The 21,297-nt window shown below is 36.1% G+C and overlaps 1 protein-coding gene across 11 annotated transcripts in view; it reads right to left on the reverse strand.

The window, feature by feature from the left end:
- The window catches only part of Elf2 (E74 like ETS transcription factor 2), a 100,168-nt gene that overhangs the window by 31,519 nt on the left and 47,352 nt on the right, over positions 1-21,297 (reverse strand). For 2 of the 11 annotated variants that reach the window (XM_021236504.2, XM_021236502.2), the window contains exon 2: positions 18,562-18,663. The exons of the other annotated variants lie outside the window; for them this stretch is intronic. The gene's annotated coding sequence lies outside the window, so the exon portion shown is untranslated. The remainder of the gene's footprint in view (positions 1-18,561; positions 18,664-21,297) is intronic. 11 annotated transcript variants of the gene reach the window in all.

A 21,297-nucleotide genomic window follows, 5' to 3' on the forward strand; every position in this document is an offset into this window, starting at 1 on the left:
CTTATGTGTGTCCTTGAATATATATTACTATTTTACATACTTTGAGTAGGTAAATGGCACTACACTATATATGCTATTCTAAAATGTACTTCTTTCAAGATCTACATTCTATCCATATTGATATAAACAAATATAGCCATATGCTTTAAAAATTCTAAAAGTAGTCTGGTGCATGGATGTACTCCTTTTTATTCACATTTCTACTGGTAGGCAAAAAAAAAAAGTTGTTCCTATTCTTTTTTTATAAACACTGCTACAAAAAGTTTTTCTTAACCATGTGTGGTAGATTCTCTCCATTGTATAATTTTACAAATAGAAATTCTAGGTCATAAAATAAGTGCATTTTAAATTTTATATTATTCTCTCCAAAGTAGCAATGCCAAGTACAGCAGCAGTATATTAAGAGACCCCACTTCTCCCATATATTTGACAATATAAGACATAATCAGACTTTTCATATTTCTGCTGTCAGTATCAAGAAATTTTTCACTGTCGTATTAATTTGCATGTTCTTAGTTAAGTATTGGGGATAAACCCTTTTTTCATATATTTATTTGCTATTAACATTTCACTTATGCATTGTTTTCGTGTCTTGAGCCATTTTCCTACACCAAGTTTTGTCTTTACTGATCTGTACAATGTTAACATATTCTAGCCAACAGTTCAGATATGCTACAAATATCTTCTGCCAGCCTGCTGCTGTACTTTTAATCCAGATGTCTATAGTATCTTTTAATTCTACAAAAACTTCAACTTCTGATGTCAAATTAATACTTATTTCCTTAGAGTGTATATTAAATAATCTTTGAGATTAAAAAGGAAACTACAGAAAAATTAAGAAATAAATATGTCTGATACTGGTGCACACCTGTAATTCCAGCCTGAGAGGCTGAGGCAAGAAGATCACTGTGAGGTCAAGGCCAGCCTGCACTACACAGTTCAAGGCCAGTTTGTTTTTTGTTTGTTTTTGTTTTGTTTTTTTGGTACCGGGGATCAAACTCGGGGCCTTGCGCTTGCAAGGCAGGCGCCGGAACCACCGAGCTAAATCCCCAGCAAGGCCAGTTTGAACTATATAGGAAGACCTTGTCTCAAAACAACAACAAGTATTTCTAAATAGAAGTGAATTAACAATAAAAATTCAGATTCTTGGGCTGGGAATTTAGCTCAGTGGGACTATGCCTACACCTCACAAGCGCAAGGTCCCAAGTTCGATCCCTGGTACCAAAAAAAAAAATTAAGATTGTCAAAGTGTGACACAACTAAAGCAATACTTAGCAGTCAGAAAATAAAGGGCTTAACAATAAACAAATTGCTGGGCACAGTGGCACACACCTGTAATCCCATCTACTCAGCCAAGGTGGGAAAATCAAGAGTATGAGGTTAGCCTGGACAACATAATAAGACCCCATCTCAAAAAATAAATCCATAAGGAAGCTAAGCGATTCATAATGATGGAAAGGGCAACAGAAAAAATCTCAAAAGAAAGAAAGAAAGAAAATGATAAGCAGGAAAAATAAAACAGGAAACAAGAATTTTTAAAAAACAGAAGATTCACAAAGTCCAAAAATGATCTTGAAAAGATCTAGGGGCCAGGGATGCAGCTCAGCGGCATCGCACCTGCCTGGCAAGTGCAAGGTTCTGAGTTCAATCCCCAGTACTGGGAAAAAAAAAAAAAAGAAAGAAAAGATTAATAGGCAGACTTCAGCATGGATGATCATAAAAGAGAATACACAGTGTACAGAATATAAAATAATGAATATAGAACAAAACAGGGAAATAACCACAGATAAAATAGAACAAAAAATAACTAGTTTCATGAATAATTATATACTAATAAAACTGACATGTGGATAAAATTATAACTTTCTAGAAAATATGAAAGTACCCACAGGAACATATAAACACACAAAACTCAATAGAATAATAAATGGTAAAGAAATTAAAATGTAGCTGGGCATGGTGGCACACACCTGTAATCCCTGCACTTGGGAGGCTGAGGCAGGAGGATCGCTCCAAGTTTAAGGCCAGCCTGGACTACACAGTAAGTTCAAGGCCAGCCTAAATTACATAGTGAAACCCTGTCAGAGAGAGAGAGAGAGAGAGAGAGAGAGAGAGAGAGAAAGAAAAGATAGAAAGAAAGAAAGAAAAGGAAAGAAAGAAAGAAAAAGAAAATCTAAAACCTCCCCTCCACAAAAAATTCCAGGCTTAAATACACTTGTATCCAAGAAAAGCCAGGCATGGTGGTGCATGCCCATAATCCTAGACTTCTAAGAGGCCGAGGCAGGAGAATCATAAGTCCCAGCCCAGCCTATGCAACTTAACAAAGCCCTGTTTCAAAATATAAAAGAATTGGGCCAGGGAGTTAGCTCAGACAAGACCTTGTCTCAAAAATTAAATGAATATATACAATAGGACACATACAGCCACACTAAAAAAAAAACCTACATTAATCAACTTAAATTTGACATTCACAGGGGTGGGAGGGGAGATGGGATTATTGTATAATGAAGATAAAAGAAAATAAGTCATCTAAAAACAAAAGTATGAAATAGGAATCTAACTTTATATTTCTTTATAAATCCTAATATATATATACACACACACAAACACACAATCATCCTTTCACTCTGACTTGTAAATCTGTCTGTTATGTACCAGATATGTTATATACCAGATACATACTCTGTTTCTGGGTTCTCTAGCTACCCTACTAAACTATTTTTTCTGAAAATAACACATTTGAAATTTTTCTACACCTTTAAAATCTGTTCTCCTTTAGTCCTGGGGACTGAACTGTGGGCCTTGTACATGCTAATCACACCTACCACCACTGAGCTTCAACCTCTGCCCAGGTATCATTTTTTATGACTAGAGGGCAAGGACAGACACTTTTCTTTTGCAGAATTATCTAGACTAATTTGAATCTAGAAAGGGTCTATCAAGTTCCAACAAAAACAAATCCTTCTGGATTTTGACTGGAACTATCCTGAATTTATAGATTAATAGGGAAAAAAATAACAGTTTACCATGTTCACTTTCTATACGTGTTTGTGGACTAAAGATGACAGAAATCAATGAAGCCAGGCATGGTGGTGCACACCTGTAGACCCAAGCACTCAGGAGGCTGAGGCAGAAAGATCACTGTGACTTTGAGGCCAGCCCGGACTACATAGTGAGACCCTGTCTCAAAACACACAAAAATATACCAAAAAAAGTTATAATAAAAAGCTACTGTTTAAAAAGAAGATATAAATCAATGATTTTGGTCTGTTTGTTTTCTATTTCTTCTTTAACAAATTATATATCTCTTCATTTATCTTCTGTAATAAGATAATTCTCATCATAAATTATTAACATTATTATTAGATTTATTCCTAAGTACTGTATCTAGTGAGGTACTGTTTTAGGTTTTTTGGTTATTGTTTTATTATGAATGGTATATTTTGCTTCGTTTTATTATTGCTTTTATATACTGACATCAGGACTGATGAACATTTTGTGTGATGAATCCTTTTAGCAATTTTAATAGTTTATCTGTATAATCTCTTAGAATTTAAGTGTTAATTAAACCATCTTTAACATTTTTGTCTCTTCTTTTGATCTTTATGCCTTTCATTTCTTTCCCTTGAGTGTATTGGCTAGGACCTCCAGTAGTATTCCTAGTTAGTTAGGATGATAGCTGACACCCTTTTTCTCCATAAAGTTTGATATTTGTCATAGATTTTTTTTTTCCGGTACCAGGAACCAAATTCAGAACCTTGCACCTGCCAGGCATGCGAGGCACAACTGAGCTAAATCCCTGGCCCTTGTCATAGATTTTGTTTTGGTATGGTTTTTTGAGTCAGGGTCTCACTTTGTAGTTCAAGGTGGCCCTGAACTCATTAGGTAGCCCAGGCTGGCCTCGAACTCTCAGCAATTCTCCTGCCTCAGCCTCCCAAGTGCCAGAATTACAGGCATGTGCCACCACACCCAGCTCGATTGTTGTAGATTTTTAATGTACTGTACACCCCTTATCAGGTTTCAATCCACTTTAAGAGTCTCTATCCTTAGTTGATTCTGTTTTAACAAATGTTTCTTGGAACTACTGAGATTATTTACATGAATTTTCTCCACTTGTCTAGTCACACGGTAATTACACTAATAGAATTGCCAATATATAGTCATCTTTGCCTTCCTACTATACCTTTGGTCATTATGTATTTTTAAGTCAACATTGGGTTTCACTTGCTGTTTTTTTAATTTAGAATATTAGTACCTACGATCATTGATGAATTTAGCCAGAAATTTTCTATTTTTATACTGGAATAGTTCTTAAATACATATATTGGCTTCACAGAATGAGTTGGAAAGCTTTCCCTCTTCTACTACTTTTCTCTGATAGTTTGTACTTGACAACAATTATGTATATTCCATCAAATATTATAATAACATTGTTACTTTTGGGGTGAGGGTACCGGGAATAGAACTCAGGTCCTTGTGCTTGCGGAGCAGGAGGCGAAACCACTGAGCTAAATCCCCAGCCCCAAATATTAATAACAGATCTAGGTCTGTCTGAAAGATTTGTGCATATGAATTGCATGTATACGTAAGATGTAAAAAACTGAAGGTTTAAAAAAACTGAAGGTTTAATAACTTGTTTAGGTTTTTCTATTTCTTCTTCAGTCAGCTACAATGTACAACTTTTTAACATTACCAATTTCCTTGCCAGATTTTTTCATAGTATTCTTTTATGATTTTTAAACTCTGCTCTGTTGTCATACTTTTTTTTTTTTTGGTACTGGAGATCGAACTCGGGTCCTTGCACTTTCGAGACAGGTGGCATAATCACTGAGCTGAATCCCCGGCCCTGTTAAGTTCTTGGCAGTACTCATTTTTCCTTAATCTGCCTTTATAGAGATTCACATATTTTATTAATTTTCCAGTTTTAATAATAACCTGTTTTATTTTCTATTTGATTTTTATCTTCAGTTTTACCTTTCTATTTTATTTGGTTTTATTCTGTTGGTCTTTTATTAACATTAACTTTTGCATGTATATTCATTATATACATCTTTCTTATTTTCTAAGAAATATATTTAAGGCTATTATACTTCCTCATGAATTCTGCTTAAGCCACATCCACGTTTTAATATGCACTCCTTTCACTGTTCCTTAGCTGCAAATATTTTATAATTTCATTTCCTTTGATCTACTAAAGTGAGTTTTGAGTTTCAAATACTATGAAGTATTTCAACTGTCTTTTTATGGTTTCTAAATTTACTGTATCACAATGAAATAGTATATTCTGTATGATATTGATTTTCTAGATATTGTTTAATTTCCCTATGGCATAATACATGCTTAAAAACTGACCTATACATAACTGAAGAAATGTTTAAGTTTCTTGAACATTTAGGTTGAGTAGAGTGTTCTATGTATCTTCAGTTTATGAAGTTTGTTAACCTGTAGACTCAATTTTTTTATGAAATTTTAAATTTTATATCTGCTTGACTTTTAAATTTTGAGATGTGTACAAATCTTGTTGTTTCATAATCATGGATATTTCTCCTTGCAATCCTAAAAGTTTTTGTTTTAAATGGTATTTCAAAGCTATGTTGTTAGATACATATAAGTTCATGATCATGCTTTCTAGACTGTTCCTTTTACCAGTTTCCAGATTCACTCTTTGTCCTACTTAAAGATGTTCACCCTAAATTCTTTTTTTCACCCTAAATTCTATTTTATCCCTCCAGCTTCTTCTGGTTAGTTTTCTGGTGAACTTGTTTTTCCATTTTAATTAATTTTTAAATTTAATTTTTTGTCTGTTATATGTAATCTGTTTCCACTCACTTGAATTTCATTATTTCAAATGATCTGTTGGGTCTGTTAAAATTACACAGACTCACTTTAAGAACATAATAGTTGACCATAATTTCTGACATGCTATGGACAACTTTTTAAGAGCATTTACATTATATTAGGTATTATGGTCTAGAGATGGTTGAAAGTGTACAGGAGGATGTGCACAGGTTATGTGCAAACACTATGCCATTTTATATAAGGGACTTGAGCACCTGTGGATTTGGGTATGGAGAAAGTGGGTCCTGGAACCAGTCCAACATAGATACCAACCAACAACTTTATTTTCTACCTCCTCCTCAAACAGGAGTCACAGGAGTACGTAACTACCAGCAGGTGGCATCAAACCACAGCCAGACCTTGGGCTTAGTTTGTTCATCTGAACCTTAGGACCCATTTCACATCCTAGCCTCCTCCTCTGTGCAGAAGGACTAAAGTCATTTCATTAAATTCATAATAATGCCACACTTCATATGATTTGAATTCATAATGTATTATTACTTATGCAGGAGTCTAATCATAAGTTGTAGGTGCTAACAACAAGAAAAAATAAATAAAAAAGAATGGGAGGCTATTATACAAGTGATAGAACAGTCTTAATTGAGATTGAAAAGTGTCAGTTAAGGCCTCTCTGTCTCTCTCTGGTAGCATTCAAACTGAGATCTAATAACCAGGAATTAGAAACTGAAAAAATGGAAAACTATCTGTTCAGAAAGAAAAGGCAAATATAAAACCCAATGGAGGTATAAAGTTTAGTTGAATGGGAGAGTAAAAAGTGCAATGTGGCTACAACAGTAGATATGTGCTGAGGGGAAGGAATGTATCTCATGAGAATACGTTTGAGGTTGGGCTCTGGAGCCCTATTTGCTTTCTGAGATTAAATCCCTGCTTCTACTCCTGAGAAAGCCTTGAAGTTATTCAGCCTTGGTGAGTACGAATTGTCTTAATAGATAAAGCCTTCAGAACAATTCCTGGAAATATAGTAAAGTAGCTTTATATGTTAGGGTTTTGTGGGGGGGGGGTTCCCACTATTATTGTGGTTACTGTTTCTAGATAGATGACAGCCAAATGTTTCAGCATCTTGATGGAGATGTTAAAAAAAATTCTCAAATTTTTTTTCCTACATGCAATTAGAACTCATTTAAAAGATCTTAGGGAAAGGAGAATCATTATTCCACTTATAAATAAACTGACATGATTTAGCAATGGCTTGGGAGGACAGAGGAAAAAAAAGAACAGAAAAATCTTTGCTTCCCAAATGAAATTTTATTTGTCTTCCCAAACTCGGCTGAAATGTAAACTTTCCATCACAATAGCCAATACCTTTTTCCCTTTACAACACTGATTTTATTAAATCATAGGTTATATAGAATTACTTCCTTACATGATTTCTCTACAATAGAGCAAGTTCCTTTAGAGCAGGAGCCATATCTAATTTCTTGTTCTCATCCACATAAAAAGAACACAGTGCTATGTATATCACAGATAGTCTCAGGTAACCCCACTAGTGGTTCCCACACGAAGCAAATGCTCGGGTTCTTTTTCTTCCTTTGACAAGCGTAAGTCCTTTTTCCTTCTGCTTTCCTCTCCTTCCAGTAATTCCATGTTTTGCAGTTGTTTTCCCTAGGACTAGTTGCAGCATTAAATAAGCATTAACTAGAATCTCATTAGCCCTACAGTCCATTTCTTGTTTGTTTTGTTTTGGTGGCACTGAGGACTGAACCCAGGGCCCCAGGCATGCTAAGGGAGAACTCTTAACACTGAGCTACATCCCACACCTTTGTACTTAATTATTTCAAACCAGCAATGTCTCAAAAAGGAATTGCTACTTTTTAATTTATTTTTCTTCTTCAACTAAATCTTTGATCTTCTCTTCAAAATAGTTTTTTCATTCCAAGTAATTATTTTGTTTTCCGAAATTAAATTTTGGGAAAAACGGTGACATAAGAAAAAAAGAATTTAGATTTTCCTAGAAGTTTTGTCAAACACCATGCACAATAAGAAGTATCTTTTTGCTACCAGGCGTGGTGGCACATGCACTTGGGTGGCTGAGGCAGGAGGATCCCTGTGAGTTCAAGGCCAGCCTTGGCTACATAGTGAGTTCAAGACCAGTCTGAACTACACACTAAGACCCTGTCTCAAAAAAACAAAAAAGAAGTATCTTTTTTGCTAAATAGACTGGAGAAAAGTCTTTTCTTTTTGGTGTAAAACTTTCTAGAGTTCTTGCAAACTCATTTAGGGATAAGAAAATCTAAAGTTTTAGCCAACGAATAATCCTTTATGGTTCAAATAAATTCTTAAAGAAGTTTTGAAGAATAGGCAATGTCACCACATAGTCTAAAATGAAGTATGTAAACATTATTTTTAATTAAATTAAAATTTTTAATTGGTCATTTTTAAAGCAGGATAGGCATTTTGGCTGATTTACAAAGTATGAAGAAGAAATAAAATCCAGTTTGACCAAACAGACTTTAAATGTGGAGAATATGAGTTCTTTTACCAAAAAATTTATTCTATCTTCATGTCTACTAGAAGAGGATATGAAGTACATTCTGTCTTCTCTTGATATACTCAATAACAACAACAACAAAATATATATATATATATATATATATGTCAGTCCTATTTCACCTCATAATCCCATTCCCAAATCATAACTAACCACTACAGACAGGTTAGGCCTCAGCACTATCCCTTGATATTTCCACAAATAGGAAAAAAGTTATTCTGACTTTTTATGGTTTTGTTTCTACACATTGTACAATAATGAGATTTAAGAATGTTTCATTCTGCTTGACTTGCTCCTTTGTCCTAAACCCAGAAGCCTTAACTGTCAACCATGTCCCCATGATGAGATTTAAACTTGACCTACCACAACAGTAATAATGTTAAGTTTACTAGTATCCTCAACTGTGTCTACTGCCACATGGAAGGGGAAAGGGAAGAAGTAATCTTGTGCTTCTACTACCTGAAAGAATGATTCATGATTGTAGCTTAATTCCACATATTAACTTTAAAGAACAACTTCAGAAGTTATGTAATTTGATTTTTTTAATACCATGTAATCTGATTTATGACAAAGCAACTTTACAAAACAATTACCATGTTTTCTCCACTAGATTGTAAGTGCCATGAATGCAGATTTTACCTATCTTGTCTACCACTCTGCCCCATGCCTTATACAGTACCTCATACATACTGTAGGGTGCTCAATGAATGTTTATTGATGAATTAATTAAAAGTACTAATGTACTACACATCCTCCATACACCAGAAATGAGCATATTATCTTTTATGCCCACTAACAATCTATCTGGTGGTTATAAGAGATTAAGAAATCACTGTGCTAACTGGATTTTCACAACGGCTAAAGCTCTCCTTTTGTGCTAATACTGAAGAGACAGCCCACAATGTAGGTCTTTTATATATAATATTCCCAACATCTTAAGAAATCCTCAACCCCCTTCACCGACCCGCTGATTCAGAAACTGGCCTAGTCAACTGCAGTGGCTTGGGCTTGGGCCCATAAATTTGAAATCAGCCTGGGAAACAGTTAAGATTCTGTTGCCAGAAACAATACAGTTGGGTGTGGTGATGCACACCTGTAATCCCAGCCCTCAGGAGGCTGAGGCAGGAGGATCACCACATAGTTCAAGGCCAACCTGAACTAAGCGAGACCCTGTCTCAAAAAAGTCCTGATCCAGCAGTGTGTGTTGTAAGCCCTTTGGATAATACTAATTGTGGTGGAGTTTGGAAACTCCTAGCCACTGCAATCTTAGATGAGATCTAAAACCAACAAGGAGGTCACAAAATATTGAATAAACCTTTAAAGAAATACGCTATATGCTCAAATGGTCAAAGAAATTACATCAATCAATTAAACGACATGAAAAAGTACTACCATATTTGAGAACCTTTTTTTCCTCAAAAACATAAAATTGTACTTAATATACAACACGTATAAAATAGCTTTCAGAGCCCTACATGGGTTATTAGGGGAAAGAGAACAGAAGTAGGGCAGAACACAGAGGAAAAAGGGACAAAAAGGTGCATGACCTAGGAACAACAATATCTGAGCTTTTAAATAAAATGTAACATCTCAACTTTAAGTAAAATACAAGCAACAGTAGTTTAACAGTTCCTGTGACTTCGTGACCAATAAAAACCATAGGTATTCTCACCTTCTAGTGCATTTGTTATGGGAGACACAGCAAACAGAAGTTTTAGTCACCACCACTTTGAAATTTTGGCAGTGAGTTAGATCTGCCACTAGATCTAATTACTACATTCATCAAGAAGCACATGTAGGGCCGGGGATGTAGCTCAGCAGCACCGCGCCTGCCTGACAAGCAAGCTCAAGTTCCATCCCGGTACCAGAAAAAAAAAAAAAAAAGAAGCAGCACATGTACTGACACATCACAACTTAAGACAGTCTGCCTTTAATATATTTGATTCCTTTATAACACTAGGTATTTTACTCTATGAATTTAAAAATAATATTCTAAGAGAAGATTCTTAAGCTTCACCCTATGGCCAAAGAGGCTCATGACACAAAAAGACTGAAAAGTTAACAAATATTAATGGTAAGAGCCAAGTTAAAAGTGCTCTTGACCTGAGTGATGAGCTCCTCTGCAAATTTAAGGACACTGACAGAGACAGCTCCGCAGACACCTTTCCTGCCCCTCCCCATCTCCTTGAAACACATTTGAGCTTTAAAAACCCCTGTTAAAGTCAAAATAACAAATAACACTAAGGGTATCATAATCAATAGTTGGCAATTATAACTACTAGGGACAGAGACATCTTTACTACTCAACTGGGTAATTTTCACATTTTGGAGGTATTAAAAAGCCTCCCAACAGCTAAACAGAACTCTACTAATAAACCCTGTAATCTTATCAAAACATTGGGTATTCTAAATTCAGAAATGCTGGACTGTTGGAATGGAAATATGATACACATACTAAATATAACTCCCCTGGCAGTTATGGGCAGCACCCCATAACAGAACTGATAAATCCTGGAAGGATCAAGAAGTTCTTCCCAGAGATGGCTGCACAGATTTGGAAGAACAATCAGGTAAAAATGGAAAAAACTTTTTAGGCAAAGTGTAAGTCTTACAAACTTTTGGAAGCTAGTGAGTCAGGAAAAAAAAAAAGAAGCAGTTAGAGCTGAAAACAAAAAGGTAAAATATGGGACCAGGGATTTAGCTCAGTGGTTCTGCCGCCTGCCTCGCAAGCGCAAGGTCCCGAGTTTGATCCCCAATAACAAAAGTAAATATGATAGTGTAGAAAAGTCTTATGTACCTTTCTCTGGTTTCTTATTTGTTTTTGTGCTGGGAACTGAACCCAGGGCCTCATACATCCTAAGCTGGCACTGTACCACGGAGCTATACCTCTAGCCTGTTACCTTTCTAGGATATTTTATTTTATCCAGCTTGTTATAGTAATTATGGAAGGGATTTAATGAGAGAAAATGACAATGAAAACTGCATTTCAGAAAGCTTATACTAGTGGCAATATGAAGAATGGATTGGGCTTTCCTTACGCTAGTACCATGCTAAACATTATACATACCTTATTAATTTTCACAAGGGTCAGAGGTAATTATATTCCCCATTGTACAGATTAGGAAACTCACACTAAGAGAAACTGAGCAGGTTCCTAAAGGTCATAAAAATATTAAAAGTAGAAGAGGAACACAATTCTGTTTTAATATCTGGTAGCAAAACAGAAATTCAAACTATTTATTAATAATTGTTTTATGGAAGCTTATTGAAAAACAGAATAAATTCCTCAGGCCCCAAGAAAACCAAGAGCACCAGGCACTGTTGTGTGCACCATTGTGCTGAGTGACAGGCGTGCACCACCACACCTGGCTGTAAATATTTTTGGGGGGACTATAAATATTTTAATACTAAAAGGACATCATGAGATTAACACAAGTTACCTTTGGCCTCTACAATTACAAAATTACAAGTGGTGCTTGAAATGGTGGCCATTGGCTTCCAAACATTTATTAGTACAGTGAATTGCTGCTTAGGTAACCTTGCTATTGAGACTGCTGCACATGCATTTTCAATTTCTTCTCTAAGGAATGGCAGTGTAGTGGATTTTCTGCAATAGATGACATCCTTTAGGGTCCCCCAAACGAGGGTAACACTATCTGTTGGAAAAATATACTATTTTTTTTTTCCTGAAGTGTGTACACATGTTAGCATTCCCAAAACAAGAGAGTAAAGTGGGATGTGGCAGACAGAATGGCAGGGAGACAGACCCTGCCCTGAAAACAGGTAAATGTTCATGGGCAAAACATAAGAGATCAAAGAATTGCAGAACTGTTCCTTAAGGTCCCAGAAGGCTCACAAGTGAACAGGACAAAAATGCTTCCACTCATACATTTGAACAGTCTAACAAACAGTGCAGCCAAGTAGGTGAGCTTGCTTCTGGCTCCACGCGACTGGAACTGTTGAGTAACACTGACGCAACAATCTAGAAAGGAAGCATCACGGCAGCTCTGCTTTATTTAAAGAAAAACATAATGGAAAATAACTTCTGCCACAGATTCTGTTATATTCCTGAAAAGGCCCACATATGCCTGATGGATGGCATCATGAATAATCATGGACCAGGTGTGGTGGTGCACACCTGTAATCCCAGTACTTGGGAGGCTGAGGCAGGAGGATTGCTGTGAGTTAAAGGTCAGCTTGGGGTACATATTAAGAACCTGTCTCAAAAAAAACCTGAATGAATGAATGAATGAATGAGCAAGCAACCACACATCATTACCACAAATTATTTGTGTACACATCAAACTTTTTTTTTTGAGAAGATGCTTCAACAACTTCAAAAAGTAAAACTAACAACATTAGTTTCTTGATCAACACTTTTTTTTTGGTACTGGGGATTCAACTCAGGACCTTGTGCTTAACACTTACTTCTGATCACAAATGTAAACCACTTTAGAGTCTGGCCAACATACTTAACTCAGTATTTTTACCTGATTTACTAAATCAAAAAATTAAAACTTGGGGGGGTGTGACACTACACATTAAGAAAAGCAGCAGTAAAAACTGGTAGACTTTAGAAAAAAGATAAACAACTAAATATATACAGTTTATTATAAAGGAGAATCATCAGTCCCGTGGCTTTTATGACTGTCAAAACTAGTATTAGTAAACCAGGTGGTACTAATCTAAAGAAAACCAAACTGGTCTGTAAGACATTTAGTATTAAGAGATAGTCTCTGAAAAGAGATACCTGCTCTTCTTTAAAATCAAAATGCACGTTTACATATTAAAACTTCCCAAAAAAAGTCTTGCTGTAAAGGAACTTTATTAGTCTCACCCAGAATTTCTCAAACTCTAGTGCATCAGCTGCCCTCTGCCCCTCTTCAGTGCTAAGGATCAAGCCCAGGGCCTCTTACATTCGAGCCAAGCACATACAAGTGCTGAACCACTCAGCTACACTCCAGACCAAGGGCTCTCTTCTGTGCAATGGCTAATACTGTGTGGAAATCACTTTGAAAAATATTACTATTTTTGATGTGAACATCTTTTATTTATAAGCCACATCAACTAATTAAAAAAAGTTAAAAGTCCGAGGACTTTGTTGTCAAAATTAAGAAACATCTCTGCCATTGATATAACAGAAAAACTACCCAATCTCAACGTTAACACTAAGACTCTGCAGGTGTCAAAACAAGACAAAGCTACTGACCATCAATAGAGCTCATTTTCTGAGGTCCCAATCCTTCCCCACAAACAACATAATAGGCTTATGTCATGTTTTCTGGCCCACTTCCTCTTTCCCAGGGCCCAGATGTTAGTGTATACCATGAAATAACTGGAGATTAGGCAAGGGATGGAGCTGCACCTGCCTGGCAAGCCCAAGGTCCTGAGTTCAATCTCCAGTACCAGAAAAAAAAAAAACTGAAGATTAAACCAGGGTACTAAAAAAACTGCTCTTCAGTTTCATTAGGAGAATGAACAGATAACCACATCACAGATATATGAGCTTATTATAAAGTGTCTCAGAATTGAAGAGGATTAAAATCTACTTTGAACACATATTTGACACCTCAATTCTCTTTTGTACATCTCCACTAAGTGGCATTCTAGTATATGTTTTAAAGTCTCCAGTTTTCAAGACAATGCCCAACCCATCTTGGAAAACTTGCCTGCTTCAAGGCTATGCTTTGAATCACTATCTAACCGGTGCATTAACAGCCACCAACCCATCCCCCGAGGCCTCCAAAACCAACTGTTGTTGACGTGAAATATCACTTCTTTTTTGAAATTAAAAAGTATATATATCTGGAATCGTTCCTACTTCGATTGCAAAGATTGCACCATATGATTACTATCAAAATCAGGATAATACTTATTTAAGGAAGAAGGAATAGGGAATATATGAGATTGTGGTACATAAAAGGGTACTGCTGCCAACATTTTATTAATTTTGATACTAGGTACAGTCCTATTTGTTGAGTCCTTGATAATTTTTTACATTTTAAGTATTATATATTATATTTTTTAAAGATTACATTATAAAACTTTTTTTTTTTTTCTTGAGACAGGGTCTCACTATGCAGTTCAGGCTGGCCTCAAACTCACAGCGATCCTCCTGCCTCTCAAGTGCTAGGATTACAGGCGTATGCCACTATGCCCAGCATAAAGCCCTTTTATATAGTTACACAGCTCTTCTATGTATAATGATGCTGTCTTACTTTTCTTGTTGCTGAGACAAAATACCTGACACCCGAAGGTAAAGGGGAAAAGCTCACAGTTTGTAGAGATTTGTCATCGGCTGGCTCCAAGGCCAGGTGGCATCACAGAGGAGAAACCGTTCATGGCAGGCAGAAGGTAGCAAAGCAAGCAAGGGGCAAGACAAGCCTCTTTCTGTCCTTTATATTGTATTCTGGCTGCTGGGATTAGGGCAATGCCAAACCAATTAGTGGACTGATTTAGTAATCACTCATCTTTAATCCTAGCATTGTACAACTAATCAGTCATATACTTTAGATTCAGCTACCTCTGAAAAAGCCCCACCTGTGACTGCATGAGGCTTTGGGAGGCCACCTAAATACGAACAATACCATGTTTATGGAATTTACTATAAGGCCCACAATACTGTCTATGATGCCAGTGAAAATGTAAATCAGCTGACTGTGTGCAATGCTGAAAATACTAACAGTTTCAAGATAACTGTTACATATAGGTTAGTCTTCAAAGACATCAGAACCAAAAGAAATACATCAACTTATTCTTCTTAGTCCAAATGATCAAAATAATATTGCTATTATATGACTGAGAGATTACCAACTCAGATAAACCTAACAAATGTAACAAAGGGTCACAGCATTCAATCAGAACTACTGTTGGGAGTATCAGCCAAGTTATAGTAAAACCCACAATTTACACCAACGGCGTAGAGGGTGGATAAGGCACAGTGATCCCTCCTCCTGAAACTGCATTGTACCAAAGCACCCAATGTCTTATTCCAAAAAGAAAGGATAGCTTGCAGCTATCTTAATCTCTATCACTTTTACAACTAGTGTAATACAGGCAATGAGTATACCTATAGCCCAAATCTGTAGAGGCACACAATTTAGTGGAAGTGACTAAGAAGAGTTAACTAGGTAACAAGAGACTTCAATGAGGAGCTAAGGAGTTCAGACTTTATTTTAGGTACTTCTTTGACAAATTTTATTTCTTTTCATTTACACCACTCACTAGCTTGGAAGCAACTTCATTTGTATTTTTTAAAAACTTTGCTTACCAGTCTTAACAGGCTTGCAATTGCCTTTAATAACTCCCTTTGCCTCCCTCCCCAAAAAGACAGATTCACAGACAGAATTCAAAGCCAGCCATATTGGGTGCAGTGATTTACCCCAGTAATCCCAGCTACCTGAGAGGCTGAGGTAGAAGGATTCCAAATTCTGACAAATCTGGGCAGCTATATATATTTGCGGGGGGGGGGGGGGGGGATGACAGAGTCTTGCCATGTAGTTCAGGCTAGCCTTGAACTCATAGTGATCCTCTAGAGTGCTGGAATTACAGGTGTGCACCACCATGTCCAGCTAAAATTGTTTTTTAAAAGGCTGGGGATGTGCTCAGTAGTAGAGCTTTTGTCTAGCATGCAGGAGGCCCTGAGTCTAAATCCCGATGCTAAAAAACAAACAAAATAGCTCTCAGCAGTAAGATTTTTTTTAACCTCTTTAGCCTCATTTTATTTTATTTTATTTATTTTATTATTTTTTGGTACTGGGGATCGAACTTGGGACCTTGAGCTTGTGTGGCAGGCACCGGAACCACTGAGCTAAATCCCTGGCCCTTAGCCTCATTTTAATCTCCTCCCTTTCTCATAAACCATATTCTAGGCATACTGAATCTATTTCAGCCAATCAAGTAAGCCATATTCTCCTTCTTCTAGACTTTTAACCTTGCTATTTTCTACCTGGCTAATGACCTCAAACCCTTCTCTCTTCACTTTCTCAAGGAGGCATTCTCTGACACCCCTCCCCAGGATTCTCATGATTTTCACTTCCCTAAATCTTTAATTGATCCTATCATAATATTCATCACATTTTAGTGTAATAATTTAATGGTTCATCTCCACAAAGCTGAAAGCCCAGTGAGGGCAAAGAGGGTTTTGTTTACAAGAAAATCAGCATTGAGCCCAGTATACTTGCAAGCCCTCAGTATGTGCTGACCAGTGGCTGAACGGATGTATGGCTCTATCTAGATGTGTTTTAAAGCATTTTCATTTGTTCATCTAAAAAAGGTGAGCTACCCTTACTTGACAACATTATAAGAAAAAAAATAGGACAGTGGGTGGGAGGGGGGAATTCATATGGGAAGACATAGGTCAAAGAATGTACAATGTGAGGACTAAAATTAATTGTATGGTACTAGGGATTTTTGTTAAATTGGTGGATTTTAAGGGCTCTTGTCACAAAAAAGTGCATGAGGTGACATATGTTAATCTGCTTCACTATACTAACCAATTTACCACCTATAGCACACATGTTGTAGACCTTAAAAATACAAAGTAAAATTTATTTTTAATTTTCCATCTGAATTAATAAAAATTTTATTAGACACACTACTGTAGAGCAAAATTAAAAATTAACTAGTGCTGAAAAAGCCTGAGTACAAAGCAATGAATGCTACTAGTTTCCAAAACCAACACCCTTTAATGATCTACAGTCTAGATAAACTTTTCACTTTATATAACATAGATATTTATGAAAAATATAAAAATATCATTCCTTGTAATTTCTGCTTTATTGACAGAGCAGTTCTTTGCTTTTGGCCACCATTTTCTCCTTCACATAATTAATAATATATAAGACATAGTTGAGTGCAATAAAAATCTGTGGCTATTTTAAAGAGCTTTGAAAGGACCTCGTTTTAAAATGATAGTTTAAAAAGCAGAAGCTTCAATTCATTTTCTTTTTAAATCACAGAATCCCATTACAAACTGACAACTAGGATGAAACTACTGAAGTAAATGTGTCCTGTAAAAATACTTTTTTTAAACTTTCTGTCTCTCCATAATCCAATGCCTTACAACTAGTTCAAACGCTTTTAACTTTTTTTTTTAACTTGATGCTGGGGATCAAACTCAGAACCTTAAACATGCTAGGCAAACACTCTACCATTGAGTTACACTCCCAGCCCCTAGAACACTTTTAAATAATAGTTAAATGATTTTTATTTTAAATATTCTGCCTCTAAAGACAGTAATGAATTGAGTGCTTACTCCGCACACATGAAGACTTCCACACTGCAACTCACCTCTATTTTTCATAAGCCAGATATTTTAATGTCTATTTCCAAGGAAATAATAATTCTAAGATGCACATTTTTTTCACATCTCCACATTTCTGAAATCAGTACATTATCTTAAAATTAACTATTTAAATGTAAAATTGGCAGCATTTTTTCCTTTAATGGTATAAAAGTCACATTTCTTACCATTGATAGCATTTTAGGTTACATAGAGTACAGATATAAAATATTTAAAATTTTTCTTCAATGCTTTCTAATGATTTATATCATAACATTATTACAATTTAAATAATTCTAGAATGAAAACTAATATTTTGCCACTTTGGAAAACCTGTATCTAACCTCAAAACATAAGAAAACTTTTTTTTAATTTAGGAGTTCTGGGCATCGGTGCACACCTATAATCCCAGTACTCAGGAGGCTGAGACAGGAGGATTGCCATAAATTCAAGGCCACCCTGGACTACACAGTGAGTTCAAGGCCAGCCTGAGCTATATAGCAAGGCTTATCTCAATGGCCCCACAAAATAAATAAATAAAATTTAGTAAAATGTCTAGATTAAAAAGAGAAGAAAAAAAAGAAAGAACTGAAGATGCTCAATCAATAGCTGCTTCCAAAGAAGCAGAGTTTCATTTATTAAAAGACACAAATGGGCCGGGGATGTAGCTCAGCGGTACAGCGCCTGCCTTGCTGGCAAGCTTGAGGCCCTGAGTTCAATTCCTGGTACCAAAAAAAAAAAAGAAAAGAAAAACAAGCATCAGGAATCAGGAATAACAACAAATTGTTTAGAAGGAAAACCACTATTTCATTATTTCTCCCACCTTCAAGAGAAATCTTTGTCACCTTTTAAAAAATGGTACCGGTAGATGAAATAATTTTGATGAAATATAAAAATATAAACATTCTCAATAAATTAAAAACCAACCTACCAGAATTGTCTTCCTTCTGGCTCAAACTCTTTCACCTCTGGTAATCCTAGGACAGGGGCTCCTTTTCAGGTCCCCAGTTTGTCATGTCGCTCTTCTACCTCCCTGTGGCAACAATATTTTCTAATTAAAAGAGTCCTTTTGTGCCACAGGGAGGGTTTCTGATGGTGTAACAATTACAAAAGTTATCACAGCTCGTCATGAACTCAAATTAGTCCTGATATTTTTCAAGAAAGAAATTTAGCTTCTAATTTTTCAACAGAAAAATCTGATTTTTATTTTCTGTATTTTAAGAGCCTAAACTTTCATTTAAAAAAAGCAGTTTTCTTACTGAATTATATAAAAATTCTTATTATTCATCTATCTTTTCAATTAATCTTTAAATAGAAATGTTTTGCTCACTAAAAAAGGTTTGTAGTCCCAGAGATTTAGTTCAGTGGTTCCAGTGCCTGCCTCACAAGCCCAAGGTCCCAAGTTCGATCCCCAGTACCAAAAAATAAATAAATAAATACGTTTTTAAAGTTTTCTTTATAATTAATTATAACCATTAAGAGCAATTTTTCATGTCTTCTTTGGGTTTTTGCTTTTTGTTGATACTGGCTACTGAACCTGCACTGAGTTACATCCTGAACCCTTTTTATTTTTTATTTTGAGACAAGGTCTCATTAAGTTGCTAAATTCCCCAGGCTGGGTTCAAATTTGTAATCCTTCTGCCTCAGCCTCCCAGACACAGAACAGGGGTTACAGACATGCACCACCGCACCTGGTAACGTCTCAGGTTTTGATGCCCGGTTAAGAAGCAAAATCATCTCCATACTGATCAGAAGAGAGAAGTAGGAAGCTAAAAGGATATTTCACAGCCAATGTTTATTAGTAAAGATTGATAAGTGTACTTGTGTTACATATAACAAGGTAATTATGCTTAAAATGTACATTAAAAGACTAGAAGGCTGGATGTGGTGCCACATGCCTGTGATCCCAGCACTCGGGAGGCAGAGGCAGGAGGATCACTGTGAGTTTGAGGCCAGTCTGGGCTGCATAGTGAGTTCAAGGCCAGTCTGAACTACACAGCAAGACCTTGTTTCAAAAAACAAAAAACAAAAGACCAGAAAGAAATGTAAAAGAAAGCAGCAGTCAGCTAGGTAAGTTAGCATGTGCCTGGGTTCCAGCTCTCTGAGGCAGAAGTCACTCCGACGATGGGCAACATAGCAGTCCTTGCTCTCCTTGCTGGTAAGACAATGTATAGGTGATGATTTCAGTTTATTTTTGCAGTACTTCTCAATTTTTCCACCGAACATATATATTGCTTTTGTTATAAAAATAACCAAATTTAGCTAGAAGCAAGAATTAAAACTGGGATTATGAGACAAAGTTCATCTAAACATAACATCTTGACTTTGATCTAATACTTCAGATGACTATTTATGATTTTTGGATGACTACCTTTTCATATTTTCAGTAACCTTAAGGTAATAAATACTTAGTGCATATTTAACAAAAAAGAAAGTAAGATTTTTACATACTTGGCTCTTGATTTTACTACAATACTAACTTGAAATTTAATTTGTCTTGATTTATATTTCCAAATTAGCTATTATATGTTCAACACTATATTCAAAAACAAAGTAGGTATATATAAGAACTGCCTAAATGGTGTAACAAAAGATCATAAAAGAGAGTGATTCTCAGTGGTGTCTCCCAAGGGGAAGGTCCCGAGTGTGATCCCCAGTACAAAAAACAAAAGAGTGATTCTACAGGCCATAACAGTTGTGGGAAAGTTTCAGATAGTTGTGCCTTAAAGAATGGATGATGCCCAAGCACATGATGGATACAGGAAACCCTCAAGTTCAGAAGCAAAAATAGCACCAGTCAGGCAATGGGCCTTAAAGAAAAGAGCTGGGAAATACAGTGCTCTCGCCAGATAAAATGGCCAGGTTATGGAGAATCTACTTGTGGATGATTCAATAGGTCACTGAGTTTGACAGAAAAGTAGCCTTTGAAATCCAGTTTGTTTGGTTTTGTTTTTTTTTAAATCCTTTAGGGCTGGGAATTTAGCTCAGTGGTTCCGCCACCTGCCCTGCAAGTGCAAGGATCTGAGTTCAATCCCTGGTACAGAAAACAACAACAACAACAAAAAAAACCTTCAGTAGAAGGATAAACGTAGATGCAGGAGCACAGTAAGTTAAGGAAGGACAAGGAAGAAGTATAAATCAAAGTATGAAGCCTTTTTTTTTTTTTTGGTACCGGGGATTGAACTCGGGTCCCTGAGCTTGCATAGCAGGTGGTGAAACCACTGAGCTAAATCCCTGGCCCGTATGAAGCATTTTTTACAAGTAGGAATGAAAGAAGAAAAAATAATACAGATATAAACAAGTTAAACAAATATTCTTCTTCAAAGCATAAATACCTGTCCACATTTGAAGACACATAGAAAAGTGCTAATGAAGTCAAGGAAACATTTATATGTCACAAGCACTGTGCTTTCTTTTATAGAATTCTCAAAAACCGGAATTTCTCTTTCATGACAGTGGAACAGTTTTATTATAACAGTGAAGTTTATGTCCTGCTAAATAATAACAGAGAAATCTGAGACCAGAACTACTCCAACTCAATATTCTTTCCGTTTCTAGTACAGAAAGCTACCTACAAAGCTTTTAAAGGAAAAAAAAAAAAATTAAGCTCACAGCGCCCAGAATTTTCTCTTGTTAGACCATTCCTTGGCTCTTCTGTTCTCTAAAA

Source organism: Heterocephalus glaber, unplaced genomic scaffold (genome assembly GCF_053883595.1).
Source record: "Heterocephalus glaber isolate CG9 unplaced genomic scaffold, H.glaber_assembly_v1.0 deba00001586, whole genome shotgun sequence".
Lineage (NCBI taxonomy): Eukaryota > Metazoa > Chordata > Mammalia > Rodentia > Bathyergidae > Heterocephalus > Heterocephalus glaber.